The sequence below is a fragment of the Mustela erminea genome, chromosome 18, assembly GCF_009829155.1.
Source record: "Mustela erminea isolate mMusErm1 chromosome 18, mMusErm1.Pri, whole genome shotgun sequence".
Taxonomy (NCBI): domain Eukaryota; kingdom Metazoa; phylum Chordata; class Mammalia; order Carnivora; family Mustelidae; genus Mustela; species Mustela erminea.
In genome coordinates this window covers 35900425-35915049 of record NC_045631.1, presented here as the reverse complement: position 1 = coordinate 35915049, position 14625 = coordinate 35900425, and the positions used below count along the sequence as shown (strand labels likewise).

The following is a 14625-nucleotide window of genomic DNA, read 5'->3' as shown; positions in this document are numbered from 1 at the left end:
CTCATGCGGGACTCGATCCCAAGACTCCAGGATCATGACCTGAGCTGAAGGCAGACGCTCAAATGACTGAGCCACCCAGGCGCCCTGAAAATTCTTTTTTTTTTTTTTTTTGGGTTGAGAATTTAGTGTTTCTTTGATTTGTTTTCCCCTTTCTTGCGTCCTTTTGCTTAAACAAACTTCGGCCTTCCACGGTCAGTACAAGGCCAGCCCAAACTCAGCATGAAAACAAACGTCAGCAAATTAATGGAAACACGGAAAGGACACCTTATCTTGCAATGGGAGACATTTGTTTTTAAGGAGAGGCTTGTGTTCAGGATGAGTGTGGGAGGGGGTCAGGGAGAAAAACACCAGCAGACCAAGGTGGGGACAAAACCTCTCTGGAAACAAAACAAGGTGGTTGCACGGTTGCGAGGCTGACTCGCCCTTGGCTCAGAGCTGTGTTCAAGGCTGAATGGGACATGTTTGGGGCCCCAGTGGGAAGATTGCTTTTCCAGGCTGGGCTGACCCGTATGGGCCAAACCACCCAAGCACTTGGAGGCGAAACCAGTTCAGCTCAGCCTTCAGGCTTGTTTTGGAAATATTCTGTATTTTCTATTTCATTTCCAGTTCCATGGCCATGGGTCCTCCTACTCGGGAGGCTGAAGGCTCCTTGAAGGCAATGTCGTTATCTGCTTTGTCTTGGTATCATTCTCAGCAGGTGATCAGTAAATGTGTATGGAATGAAAGAATCAAATTCAAGGCAACACATATATTTTGGATGACCTTCACTAGCTGGTTTTCGGGGAGGGGCGGACATTGGGAATTGAGGATGAGTAGGAAATAAAAGAGTAAATAGAAGATGATCAGGGAAGGTTCCCACCGCAAAGAGCTTACAGATATCCGAGAGACAAACGGACACAGTGGTGGATTAATTATGCATTTAGCTCCTTGCCCTGGGCCTATTGATTTCTATAGGTTGTGAGCAAACCTGAGACTCAGCCTTCTCCCTCTGTCCCTCACCCGCACAGGGAGAGCAGGAGCACCAGGGTAGAAGGGCTGGGTCCACACTACAGTGGCTCTGAGGGCTGGTCTTCACTCTGACATTCCGTGTAGATCCTCAGCCATCGAGGACAAGGGTTGAGGCTGAGGTCCCGGGGTGGGAATGAATGGGACAGGGTGTCCCCTGGGCAGGCTGGGCAGGAGCAGGAGGGGCAGAAGGCAAGGTTCCTGTCAAAGCCCTTAAAAAGTGCCAACGGTCCAATGGAAGACAAGTTCAGGCGTCACGTCCAAAGGGGAAGCGGAGGGCTGTAAGAGGAAGAGGACCCAGGTGGCCGTGGAATGGAGTGGGGTCAGGCTGGCCCAGAAGCCAGGGGCCTGGAGGGCCTGCACAGGACAGCAGAGACCCAGCTGTGAGCATGAAAGCTCAGGGTCAGGACAGACACCTTGTACATGGCTACAGAGCCTTTCTCATGTTCCTCGCAACCAAAGTCCACAAGGCAGCCCAGGGCCCAGGAAGGGAGCAGGGAGGAGTACGTCACCCAGTCTGCTCTGCCCAGTAGCCGTGCTCCAGACAAAGCTTCCCTCCATCAGCTGCACCTGACAAAAAAACAATGCAAGTGAGCCTTTGGCACAGTTAATTTTCATTTCTAATTTAAATGTCTATTCTGAGATTACTCCCATCTTCCTTTTGGCAAGAAGATGGCTCTTCTTTTATGAAATCGTGGTGATGGTAGCTGATGCATTTTTTGGTTGTTTAAAAGGTCTCATTTGGCTAAATGAGAAAGTGGGCAGTATCGGCCCCAGATTCATGGAGGGAAGTAATAAGATATCAAAACCCCGTCTGGTTACTTCTGCTCGCAGATCCTGACCATCAAAAATAACAGCATCACCACCAACACATGCATCGCATGGCCTTTGAACCTGGTACTGTCCTAAACTTTTGCATGTGCTAATTGCCTCCTCCCCTTGGTTTGACCCCCTTGGCCCCCCTGTATATCTACTTAACATCTGTACTTGGCCTCCCCAATGTCAGCTGAGCCCCGGTTCTGGTGGCTTCCTCCCACAGGCTTCATGATCTGTTCCTTAACCCCCAGCCACCTGGAGAGGAAAGTCCTTTCCAGGTGGCTGCCTCCACTCCGTACGGCCACATCCTTATCTTACGCTGACTGCCTGGTTGGGCCTCCTGAATACTGAGCACAGGTCCTGGAAAGAGGTTGCCCAGCTGCCTAGCTGTGGGTCCCCCCAAAATAACCACCAGTCCAATTAGACCCTTCTGCACTGACCTGCCTTTGAGCCTCCTAGGACCTCATGCTACCCTCCTACCAGCCTGAAATTACCGTTTGCTTCCGTCTAGAATCTTCCCCAGACAGACGTCCCACCACCCTGTCAATCTTCTGGTTTCTGGGTGTAGCCCTTATCCTGCCTCCTCTAGGCAAAGCAAACCTTGAGTCAAATCCTATACTCTTGCCCCCGGCCTGGAGCTGTCACTCTGATAGCCACGGAGAGTACCCCATGAGCACCTCACCATAACCTTCCGAGGTAGGTAGCCCTGGACCTCCATTGTACAGATAAGCAAACCAAAGCCAAGAGAGGTAAAGTCATTTGCCCAAGGTCCCACAACTGGGAAGTGACAGAAATGGGCTTCGACCTCAGGTTCTAGAGGCCTTGCCCTGAGCCACCAAATTGGCTTCTTCTCCAAGAGGTCTGAGAAACCCTGCACTGGAAACTTTGCCATGAGATGAGCCTCTTGAGCTTCAGAGCTCCACGACTGTGGGAGGTCGCCGGTTCTCTGAGTCTCCCTTCCTGTGCCTTCCACGGGTTTGTAAGGACCCACACTCAGCGGACACACCTGTCGCTCCCATCCCTTCCTGAGGCAAAACCCCGGTGACCACGGCACGCTGGGAGTGGGGCCTGAGGTCTTGAACTCAGCATTCTGGGGAGGTCAGTCATGACTGAGAAAAACGCACCGGCATCTGTTGGTAAAGGACTTCGCAGCTGAGGGAGGAGGTGAAGGCGGCGGGAGTCTGACATGTGGAGGTGTGGAGTGTGTGAGTCTGGCTGCACAGGGGTCTCCATCCAGACTCTGCCATTTTGGGCAAGCCCCTTCACTTCCCCGTGCTTCCACTGTCTCATCTTTAAGGGGGGTAGCAGTCATGGCAATACCTCATGTAGAGCCTTTAATGAATATAACACAATATTCTCTAGGTATGTAGAGCCTTTCGAACAGAGCCTGGCACCCACAATGAGCTCTTCATAAGGGTCCACTTGTAGTAGTCTGAGTGCCAGAGAGCGGGTATGTCACCACCATTTTGCAGTCAAACTAAGACTTTGAGGGGTTGAATGAAATGCCCAATGTCACACGCCTTCTGCTGAGGGGAGTCTGACCGAAACCCAGAGGCCCTGAGGAAAGACCTCTCGGCTCCTCGGTTTCTTCCAGTAGGTTCTTACTCCCATTTCGGATGTGACAGAAGCTGGCTCTGGTCGCCAGGCTAGCCACCAGTTTCCAACCTCATGAATCCACTCCTGTAAAAATCAGGCTCCTCCTAAGGACAGGGCAGCTGCCCCCAGCAACCCTGCCCCCACCTCACCCACCCCACCACCCACCCCCGCCGGCTATCCACCTACACCTGGTCCTGTCCACCTACACCTGGTCCGGAGAGCCTGCAGAAGGCGGCTGTGGGCGGGGAGGACACTCACCTCCAGCAGGTGCCTGATGATGCAAATCCCCCAGCTCCCAGAGAGGAAGGGGGCGGGGAGGGGATGGTGGTTGGTCAGCCTGGGACGCTGCTTTGTCCCAAGCCCCGGGGCAGGGAAAGCCCAAGGGGGTTAATACAGTTCTCCTATGACTCATCCCAGGTGCAGACCACCATGGGTAATTAAGCCATCTTGGACCTTCTCTCAGGCCCACGCCCCCAGGAAGAACGCTCTCAATTTATCAGGTCTCCAGCAATGGACCACTATTCTCCTTCTCCACACCCCAGTTACATAATCTTTCTCGGTGTCTTTCAGCCACCTACTGACTCATCTGTGCCCTGAGCACTGGCTCCCCATCCCTCCAGCGAAGGCCAGGGTATGTCCTCTTGGACCTACTTCCCCACATTCTGAAGTTTATCTCCATGCCCTTCCCTCCTTGCTGGGGCACCCCTGAGCGTTCCTCCCACCCCCAGCCTGGTATATTAGAAGTAGGCAGATGCCATTTTTTAAATGAGGATCTACTACAGAATAGGCTCTATTTGTTCATTTCTAGACTGTGGCGCTAGATGGTGAAGTCTGCTTCTTCACGGCAATGTCTTGCCTGCATTTCTAGAATGGCCGCCCTTCCCCATCCCCACCCCAGGGTCTCCTGTCCTCCAGCCTCCAGAGTGAGCAGAACAGGACACTAACATCACCAGTTCATTCCTCTGCTTTGCCGCCTTCAATGGCTTTCCATTACTTTCAGGATAGTCTCGAGAGTCCTTAACCTGGTGTCGGTGGCTCTTTGTGACTCAAGGCCACCTTGTTTTTCCCATCTCTTCATTGCCTCCACAAGAAGATACACCCCCTTCATCCTTGTCAGGCAATTTGCTCTTCATAGAATGCGACTGCTTCTTTGTGTCCCAGGATCTTTGCATCTACTATTTCCTGCTCCTGGAATGAATTTCCCTTCCCCCTCTTTTGTCTGGATAATTTCTACTCTTCCTCCAAGACTTGGTTGAAGCATTACCTCTTCCAGAAACCTCCCTTAACTACCTCATCTGCAGTCTTGTCCCATCTCAGTGTAGTGCTTTCCCTCTGTGGATACATCACATTACCTGGAGAACTTGTCTTATGACTAGAACTACATCTTGTCTAGACTATGAGCGACATGAGGACAGGGACCCTATTTTTTTTAATTCTGTTTTTCTAGCTGCTCACAAAATGTCTGGCCCATACATTCTTGGTTCAAAAGTTGTTTTTTTTTCCACACCAGAATGTAAGAATGAGGAAGATACCCGGTAGCTGCCCAAAGTTATTGTTGCTCAAGAAGTGAGTATTTTTATCAGCTCTGCGTACATACGTTTCAAAACTGATCCAAACACTAAATTTGCACACACCAACGATCTCATGCTTTACTTTGCGTAAATTATCCCATTTAATGTCATTTCAGCCTCACAACGATCATGTGAGTTAGGGATTATCTCCACGTCACAGGTCAGTGAGAGTCGGGAATGTCTCAGCATCTCGTAAAGAGTGAATAACAGCATCAGAATTTGAACCAAGGTCAAAATCATGATCATTCTCCAAAGAAATGATTGGGATTCGATGGTCTTTAAGGTTTTCTGGTTGAAGAGATTTGTTTCCCTATCTGGTTCCTTCTCTAGCAGCTGAGCAATCGTGGGTCCACATGCCTTCTCCAAGGTAACCAGGCGATTTGTGAGGGGATTGCAGATTGATGGATGACCCCAGCACCGCCTTCCTGAGGACTTCTCACCAGTGTCACCCCGATGCAAAGGTCCTGTTCTTTCCCACTCTTCATCTGACAAGTATGACAAGCTTACTCCAGTCATCTTTCCCTTTTTCTTTTTCAGGGACTTATTTATTTGGGGGACACCTGGGTGGCTCAGTCAATGAAGTGTCTGCCTTCGGCTCAGGTCATGATCCCGGGGTCATGGGGTCAAGTCTCACATCCGGCTCCTTGCTCCACAGGGAGCCTGCTTCTCCCTCTCCGTTCACCTGCCTCTCCCCCTGCTTGTGCTCTCTCTGTGTCAAATAAATAAATAAGATCTTAAAAAAAAAAAAGATCTTAACAGAAAGACTCTGATACTGAATGTTCTTTGTCGCTGGAAAGTCCCTTGCTAAACTGTGTAGGCTCTTATGCACTCATTCATTCAAAAAACACATACAGAGGGCCAAATAATCCCAGTTAATAACAGTAGCTAACCTTCACTGCGGGCTTAATATGTGAGAAGCATTGGCCATAAGCTTTACAGATAGTAACTCAAGCTATCCTCATTGTTGGGGATTTCCCTCAGGCGGGAGCTATTAGGACAGTTTTGCAAATGACCAGACTGAGAGACAGAGAGGGTAAGTGAGAGGCCCAAGGCCACACAGCCTATCATAGAATGCCTCTTCTACCATGGCCCAGGCTCTCTGCCAGCTTTGAGTACAGGGAGGTGAGTACGACCACAGGCTCTGACCTCAAGTGGCTTCTGTGTTCATGCAATAGAAACGTGGAGCGAAGGACTGCAAAACTCTGGTCTTCCCCTGTGCTGAACAAAAAGACACATCAGAAAAGGCTGTTGGATGGCCCGCTGACGACATGGGAGGAGCCACAGAGCAGGTGATCAGCTGGGTCTTAAAGGACTATTGCAAGGTCCATAGACCAGAAAGGGTGGGGTTTCTGGGGAGCACAGCTTTTGCAGAAGGCACAGATGATGCAAAGCAGGGAGTGGAAGAACAACATGCTAGAAGAGTGAAAAGTGCCGAGGAGTTGGCTGGCTCACAGCGTCACAGGGGAACAGAGCAAGAAATGGGCTGAATAGCAGGTTAGGCCAAATCATAGGGGACCTAAAGGAATTTTTTTTTTTTTTAAGATTTTATTTATTTGAGAGAGAGCACAAGCGGTGGGGGGGGGGGCATGGGGCAGAGGGAGAAGCAGACTCCTCGCTGAGCAGGGAGCCTGACATGGGATCCCAGGATGCTGGGATCATGACCTGAGCCGAAGGCAAACGCTTCACCGACTGAGCCCCGCAGGCGCCCCAGGAACTGTACTTTATTTCGTGAGGAATGGAGAGGTAGTGACGGTATTTAAACCAAAGGAGCAGCGGAAAAGAGGGACGGGTGGGGGAAAGAGTTAAAACGGAAGCCAGGAATCAGTGAACCAATTCTGGTTGGAATTAACCAAGCGAGAAACGCACAGTCCCCCCCAAAAGGAGGCGTTGGCTGGAGGTGTGTTTTAAGAAGTAGATCAATGGGACCTGATGGGCTAAAGCTTCTCCCTTGGGCCTTATGGAAATAGGCTGACGTCAGCCTCAGCAGGGAATAAAGGACGCAGAGCTCCTTCATTCATCCGTTTCTTTGTTCAACAGAGACTTGGTCAGAGAGCCAGAAACCAGACCAGGTAGCAGGCATCCAGTGGCCAATCAGACATAAAGTGCACCCCCAGAGCCACGGTCTGGTGGGCGGGCCCACCAGGAAACAGACGGATCGCTGTACAAAGGGGTGGGCAGGCCACCCACGGAGGCGAGTCTTTGAAGTCTGACCTTGAAGGTCTTGACCACAGTCTTCACGGCATGACCCACCCTTGACGCCCTCGCCAGTTTCCTCTCTGCCCCTCTGCTGGTCACTCTAAGACCTTCCCCTGGATTGTCCAGCCTGGCTTCCCCAGGGCAGAGGTCAAGAGCCTCGGCTGTGACTATCTGGGGTTGGCAGAGCCAGGGGACAGCTCAAGTTACAGCAGGTGGAGAGACCAGGGGCGGTCCCACTGTGTGACCCCCATCAATGCCCATTGAGGAAAATGCAAGAGCCAAATGCCAGCAGGACTGGATAGAAACCCCTCATCCAAAGGGCCAGGGCTGGGGAGGCAGAGCCAAGAGTCAGCAGTTGGGCTGATAAGGGGCAAAAACAAAATCAGAATGGGGCGCCTGGGTGGCTCAGGGGGTTAAAGCCTCTGCCTTCTGCTCAGGTCATGATCCCAGGGTCCTGGGATCGAGCCCCACTTTGGGCTCTCTGCTCAGCAGGGACCCTGCTTCCTCCTCTCCTCTCTCTCTGCCTGCTTGTGATCTCTGTCTATCAAATAAATAAATAAAATCTTTAAAGAAAAAAAATCAGAATGAATGGATGAAACCCTGGGTGTGGGGGGATGTCCGGCTTCCCCACAGGGCTGGTATGCATGGGATGCTTGGGTTCTGGGAGCTGACAAAAAGGGTCAGAGGTAGGACGTAGGACACCAGCCATGTGCCTTTCCTACACCCTGCAGAGAAATGGCTCTGTCCCAGCAGGCTTCCCTGCGCTTCCTGGGTAAGCCACCCATTTTGTGTGCTGTGATCAGAAGGAACGAAGATCGACTCTAATTGTTCAGCAGAAGGCAAGGAGAGATAGAGAAGCCCCATGGCCCAGACAGCTGGGCCTGTGAGAGACGGTTGTCCCCCTCCGCCCCTCTCCAGTTTCCACTCTTTACAAAGAGAAAAGGAATGAACGGGGTCAGCAAAAGCCAGAGGCTGTGTTTAAGCTGTCCGAGCTGCTGAGCCAAGCGGACAGTGCCTGCCTGACCATTTGGGACACCCACAGAATCCAGGGCCCCTCTCGGAGCATTCAGGGCTGATGGCCAAGGTCAGCCACAGGGTGAGGAGGTGGGTAGAGAGAGAGATCAGGGGAAATGAGAGACGGACCAACAGCCAAGGGAGCAGCGAAAGGGAACAAAAGAGATTGGGGAAGGAGGGTAGAAGAGGAGGCCCTGCTTCCTGTCTCGGCTTCTCGTAGCTCTGTCTGCCTGGCAGCCTCGGTTTGCAAACACTGTCACCTGCAGAGGAAGTGGCCCCCAGGCCAGGCAGTGGTGGAAGAGAAAGCCTGAGGCCAGGGCTAGTGGGGTGAGGGGTTGGGGGAGGAGACCCACCGGGACCACCTGAAGCCTGCCAGGCCTGAAGGGAGGCGACCCCCTGTGGGCAGGGACACCACCCGGGGAAGGAAGGGGCCTGGGCAGGATAGGGAGGTGTGCGAGGCGACGGGGCGGCCAGCATCCCGTGATGGTGATTGTGATCGATCACTACAGGCTTCTCAGCATTTGGCTGCGTTTGCTGGATCGGCTTTTCATTTTATTAACTTTAATTTGTAACTGGGTCGATCAGCAATTGTTCTTCCTGGAGGGTGTAATTAGGATTATAAATAAAGCCAAGTGGAGGGTTTGGACGACCCACAGCTGTGCATTCTGTGCGGTAATGGGCCCCCCTCGGCACCCTCCCCGGAGAACCCATTTTCCAACAATAGGTATGTTGCTTCACAGGCTCCAGGGGAAACCAGTCGCCTCAGAGAGCCCTCACACCTCCCTGTTCGGAAGGAATCCTCTTGGCAACCTTGATCTTCTAGGGACCTGTCTGCTTGGGGATTTCCTGGAGGGGAGCCCTTTGAATTTGGTGCCCAAAGCTCTACATCAAGTCCAGAAGTCACTTCTCCTGCATGAAACTTCCCATGCGCCCAACACTTCCCATCTGCCCCGTCCGAGCTGGACCGGTGAGTCCCTCAGACCCGCCCCTTCTCTCCAAGCCCAATGTCCAGGCTTTAGTTTGGGGCAACTTGGTTTTCACCTACGTCATTGCCCCCTCCTCCTGGCGGTTCCCCATGGCCTCCGTTTCATAGTCTCTAAAGCAATCTTTCTAAAATACAGATCTCTCCACGGCTTGCCACTCTCTGTAAGGCTTCCGGGAAAATTAGATTCCCGCCCTCCCAGCACAGCACAAAGCCTTCTGCAGTCTGGCCCGCGGGACCCCTACACTCCTACACTTCAAGGCAATCCCAAACGCGGTCAGTCTCTCACACCTCTGCGCCTTTGCACACCGAACTCCCTTCTCTTTGAATATCCCTCTGCCCTTTTCACGGGGAAAACTTCTTTCCACCCTTCAAGGCCCAGTCCAATAATTCCTCCTGGACATAGTCAACTACGGGAACCTCTGCCCTCGGGTTCACTTCTCTTGTTGCTGTTTTGCGCCCTTATATGTCTGTCTTTGCTTCGCCTAATATTGGTCCTCCGCTGTCTTAAGTGTCATTGTGTCCTGGAACCAATGCGTTTTGGGCAAGGAGCACTATCTCTGAGATTTTTTTTTTTTTCTTAAAGTCTCACCCAACATAAGGGCCCACTGTAGATGGTGCAAAAAAAAAAAAGTTCTAGGGACACCTGGGTGGCTCAGTGGGTTAAGTATCTGACTTCAGCTCAGGTCATGATCTCAGGGTTGTGAGATCAAGCCCCATGTCCGGCTCCCTGCTCAGCTCAAGAGTCTGCTTCTCCTTCTCAACTAAGAGAGCTACCCCTGGAATGGGCAGTGGTATTTTCCCAAGCAAGGGAGAATGCTTTCCCAGGTGTCCTGAAATCTGAAGGAGATGAGAGTCATACAAGAAAAGAGTCATACAAGAAAAAGTCATACAAGAAAAAAGATCTTAATTTATCCCAAAGGAGCCGCTTGTGGGCCCAGACCTAAAAACTTCAGGGCAGGGATCGGGGTAGGCCCAGCTCAGGAGATGAGCAGCCCAGGCCCCTGGGTTTCCTTAATTCCTGCTCTGACGGAAGAGCCTTTGTTCTCTTCTGTACTTTCTTTTCTTTTCTTTTTTTAAAAATTTTATTTATTTATTTGACAGAGACAGGCACAATGAGAGAGGGAATACAAGAAGGGGGATTGGAAGAGGGAGAAGGAAGGTTCCCGCTTAACGGGGAGCCCCATGTGAGGCTTGATCCCAGGTCTCTGGGATCATGACCTGGGCCAAAGGCCGACGACTGAGCCTCGCAGGAGCCCCTCTTCCCTACTTTCACACCTCTTGGCAATTAGCAAGGAAGCCTCACCACTTCTCTCCGGGCAGCTGTGCTCTTTGGCACTAGGGGAGCCCAGAGCGCTCTGGTGACCGATGACAGTGTGGAGCAAGTTGACAGGGGCGTGAGAACCAGCGCCGGCCACCAACTTGGCAAAACAGCCAAGTTCCTGGAGTCACATATATCGTCTACCCCACTGGAGAGAAGGGGGTACCCAGGCCAGGAGCACGCAGATTCCCTGGGCCTTGGAAAGAAATGGCTTTACCTTGGGGCAGGGAGGGAGTGGCAGGCAGGGGATGGGGTGAGGCTGCCAGTGTGGCCCGTCTGTTTGAAAACACTTGCATGGAATGGTGTGAACGAGCGAAAGGAAAAGAATTAACTGCATTTTAGCCAACAAAGCATCTGCTTAAACTCAGGTACTGAGCCCTCCTCTGCTGAGCACTGCCCCTTGAATCTCAACCTTGTGGAGGGGGGCAGGGAAATGTCTTCTGGCAAGGCAAGGGGGCCCTCCCCGCCCCCTGGAGTGCCAAACTACCGCACAGCTCTGTTCAGTCTCTGGGGACGAGAAAAGGCCAAGACAGGGAAGGGCAGCATTCCAAATCCCTCCCCACTCACGTGTTGTAGAACCGTCCAGCCGCTCCCGGAAGCACGGCTGGCGGGGGTGGTGGGGGGCGAGGGGGTCGGTTCTTAAGGAACCAACAAGCTTCTCCGCTGACCCAGCAGTCTCCCGCCCCCTCCTAGGTACTAATGCAGAGAAAGGAAAACATACATCCCCACAAAGACCACAGATGTTCGTGGCAGCCTTACTCACAATAGCTGCAGGCTGGAAACAACCCAAATGCCCCCAAACGAGGGAACCGGAATCACAATCTGTGATTTAGCCACACGACGGAATATTACTCAGCAAGAAAAAGGAAAGAACCGCCTACAGACACAACGATATGGCTGAATCTCGAAATTATGGGGCAGAGAGGAAAGACACGAGGATCCAAACTGTATGTTGATATAGATGGGCAAATCTGGTCTATGGAGACAGAAAGCTGATCGGTGGCTGCCTGGGGCATGGGAAGAAGACACACGGGAACATTTTTGGCCGATGGAAATGTTCTATGCCTTGATTACTGTGCTGGGTACACAGCACATACGTTGAGGACTTCTCAAGCAGTACATCTAAAACGGGTGCACTTTATGGTATATAAATCAGTCCTCAATAAAGTTGATTTAAAAAGTCATTCCTTCCCAAGGACCTGGATGAGGGGCTGGAGTCTTTGTGCCGACTGAAGAGGCCCCGAGCCAGCCAGTCCCTCCTACAAGGTGAAGACAAACGCCTTTCCAGAAAGCCCAATCAAAGATCAGGGAACTCACCCTCCAGGCCTGGTGATACCACCAAGCTGGAAAAACAGCTCCCTGGCAGCCTGGAAAAGGTCCCTCTCTGGCCCTTGATCCTTAAAAGGCTGGAATTTCTGGCTGAACAAGAGGGCCTGGGCCCAGTTCCCTGGGCAGGATGCCCAGACACCCTCACACAGGTGCAGGCCTGCTGCCCAAGCACAGGACCCGAGGGCCCCGGCGGGTCCCCACAGCCCTGCTGGGGGTAGAGGAGAAAGGCTGCCCGATGCCCAGCCCATGCTCTGCCCCCACCTCCTGTAACCAGCAAAGCCTCTGCCCACACAGCAAGCTCACGGGGGGAAGGAAGCAACACCCCAGCTCCCACCCAGCTCCCCAGCCAAGTTCACTGCTGGGCCAGGGAGCCCGGAAGTCACTCGAGACCTTTACTCTTGAATGGGGACGGCTGAATGAACCCCAGAGTGCGTCCGGGAGTTGGGAGTCGGTGACAGGACAAAGCCTGGAGCCTTGGACTTTGAACTCTTAGCCCAGTGCCCTTTCCCCCACACCAGACTGGGTTCCCAGTTAGTTGCTGGGGAGGGATTTTTTAATGGGGCTGGTTCTGAACAAGAGTTCTCCGGGGCAGGGCCTCTGAAACAAAGGGACCATCAGTCCCCCAGTGGGGCTGGTGTGTGGGGGGGGCAGAGGTAGGAGGGGGGAGTACTGCTGCTGCTGGTTTGTCAAAGGGCAACCCTGCCCCCCAGGTGTGGGCATCACCCTTGCCCCCTGGCTGAGGCCAGAGCCAGCTGACGCCAAGGTCCTCCTTTCAGACCTTTCTTATCGTGCACTTCAGGGCCCTACGGAGAGGGCGGGTCTGAGACCAGGTCCTGCTCACTGTGGGATCTGCCTTCTAGGGCCACTGACCATTAGGGGGCCTTGCCTCCCCCTCTGTCTGGTCCCAGCCACCTTTCTTTGTCTCTGTTTGTTTCCCCTCCCCCGTTTACCCGTTATCACCTGCACCTGTTTTTCTGGTCTGGCTCAATCTCTCCAATCCACAGGCTGTGTATTCCCAGGGGTCCCCTCCCCTTCTCTTCCAGGCAGCTGCGGGCTCTGGCCTCAAGGTGCAAAATTAGCTAGCCCCTCCTCTACTCCTACACTCAGAACCTCCAGTGAGACATCAGCCCAGAGCTCCGGGGGAGCACCCAGGGCTCAGGGCTCGGGAAGTCCACTCTCTGCACCCTGTTCTCTCATCTATAAAATAAGAACATCTTCACTGTTATTATCTCAGCTCTGCCCTTCAGCGCGGGCACACGCACACACGCGCGCGCGCACACACACACACACTCCATGCTTTTTAAAGTTTAAGGCTATTAACTTACATGCATCCCATTATCATTAATTCGGGAGCAGATGTCATATGAAACAGAAGCAATCAGAGTTTCTGAGCAGCATACCAGGGTTTTGTTTCATACAAAACAGAGTTTTGAATTAGCAATGACTGAAGAAATGTACATTTATCGTGTTCCCCGTTATAATTCCAGCAAAGAAACTTGACATTTTAGTTAAGCCTGTGTAGCCTTCGCGCAGATAAATGTTCTATTTCTGCTAGGCTTTTCAAAAGATAAAAAGTCAGCCCCAGGTCTGTTCCTCCCCACTCTTTTCTGGTCTGATGAGAGTGGTGGGGGGGTGGGGGTAGGGAGCCAAGGCCAGGTGATCTTGGAGACCCCTTGGTCACTGGATTAGGAGGCCCAAGTGTGTTCCATTGGCCAGCACATCAGTTGCTCATTAGGCACCTGTCTCATCGGTCCTGCCTACCCAGGCCAGGCCTCTCATCAGGTACCAAAGAAAATGGCCAGCAGGACAAGTGCCTGAGCCCCAAGACCTTTTCCAGCACAAAACTCTGTTCCTTGCCTGCCTGCCCAACTCACAAGAATTCAGAGTGCTGACATGGAAGTAGAAGGGGCCAAGGTGAGGCACCTTAGGATTTTCCCAAGGGAAAGAGAACAGGTGTCTTGGCAAGGACTGCATTTGGGAACAGAGGCTGTTCTCCAAGCCCATCTCCCAGGGTTTAAAGCCAAGGTGCAGGACAGGTGGTCCCCTTACAGCCCTGGTCAAGACCTCTCATGCCACAGAAGGGGGAGAGCGAGGCCCAGGGCTGTCACTTCCATGTCATTCTCTTTTTCTGTCCTCTCACCCCGTATCCCCATGGAATCAGGCAAAGGCCCTGAGCTGTTCGGGATAACCTGCGTTTCCAGTCTTGGCCCCATCTAGCAACAACCAGACCAGGAACCTTGTTCCTAACTCCCTTCCCAACTGAAGACCCCACCACCTTGTCCTACAGGTGCTTCCAAGTCAATGTGCACTCAAATCCCCGTAACTCCCTCTCTGGCGAGGGGAGCTGTTCCTCTGGTTGGGTTCCCCAGCTTTGCAGCTAGCCCCCAGTCACCCAGACCCTGCTTCTGAGCGGGGAATCCCTGATTCCTCCTCCTCCTGGTCCCTCCTCCAGACCTCCAGACCAGGGTTCCAGGCACAAATAGTGTTTTCTCCTTCGTGGCTCTCAGCCCACCCACCCCCACCCCTGTAACCACCACACCCCACCCCACCCTTCCACTCCCTTTGCGCAGGCCCCATCTAGCCCTCCTGGACTACAGTGGGGCCCTCCCATCGTCCCACCCACCTCCACCTCCACCTCCACGCTTTTGGGGCTTTTGCGTTCTGCCTGGGACTGATCATTCACAGCCATGGTCAAAACCTTCAGTGACCTCATCACACAAAGACTCAGCCTGTGTGGGAGGGAGAATGAGAGAAATGAAGGGGGTAACTCAAGTTCTCAGAGGGAAAGATGGGGA

The 14625-nt window shown here is 52.7% G+C and overlaps 1 long non-coding RNA gene across 2 annotated transcripts; it reads left to right on the top strand.

The window, feature by feature from the left end:
- Positions 1–8144: 8144 nt before the first annotated feature.
- Positions 8145–11663, top strand: LOC116578182. Of its 2 annotated transcripts, none has more exons than XR_004280761.1 (3): positions 8145–8268; positions 8939–9165; positions 11195–11663. It is a non-coding gene; the product is annotated as an uncharacterized LOC116578182 (long non-coding RNA). The 2 variants fall into 2 exon arrangements; XR_004280762.1 differs by having other exon boundaries at positions 8145–8288.
- The last annotated feature ends 2962 nt before the right edge of the window (positions 11664–14625 follow it).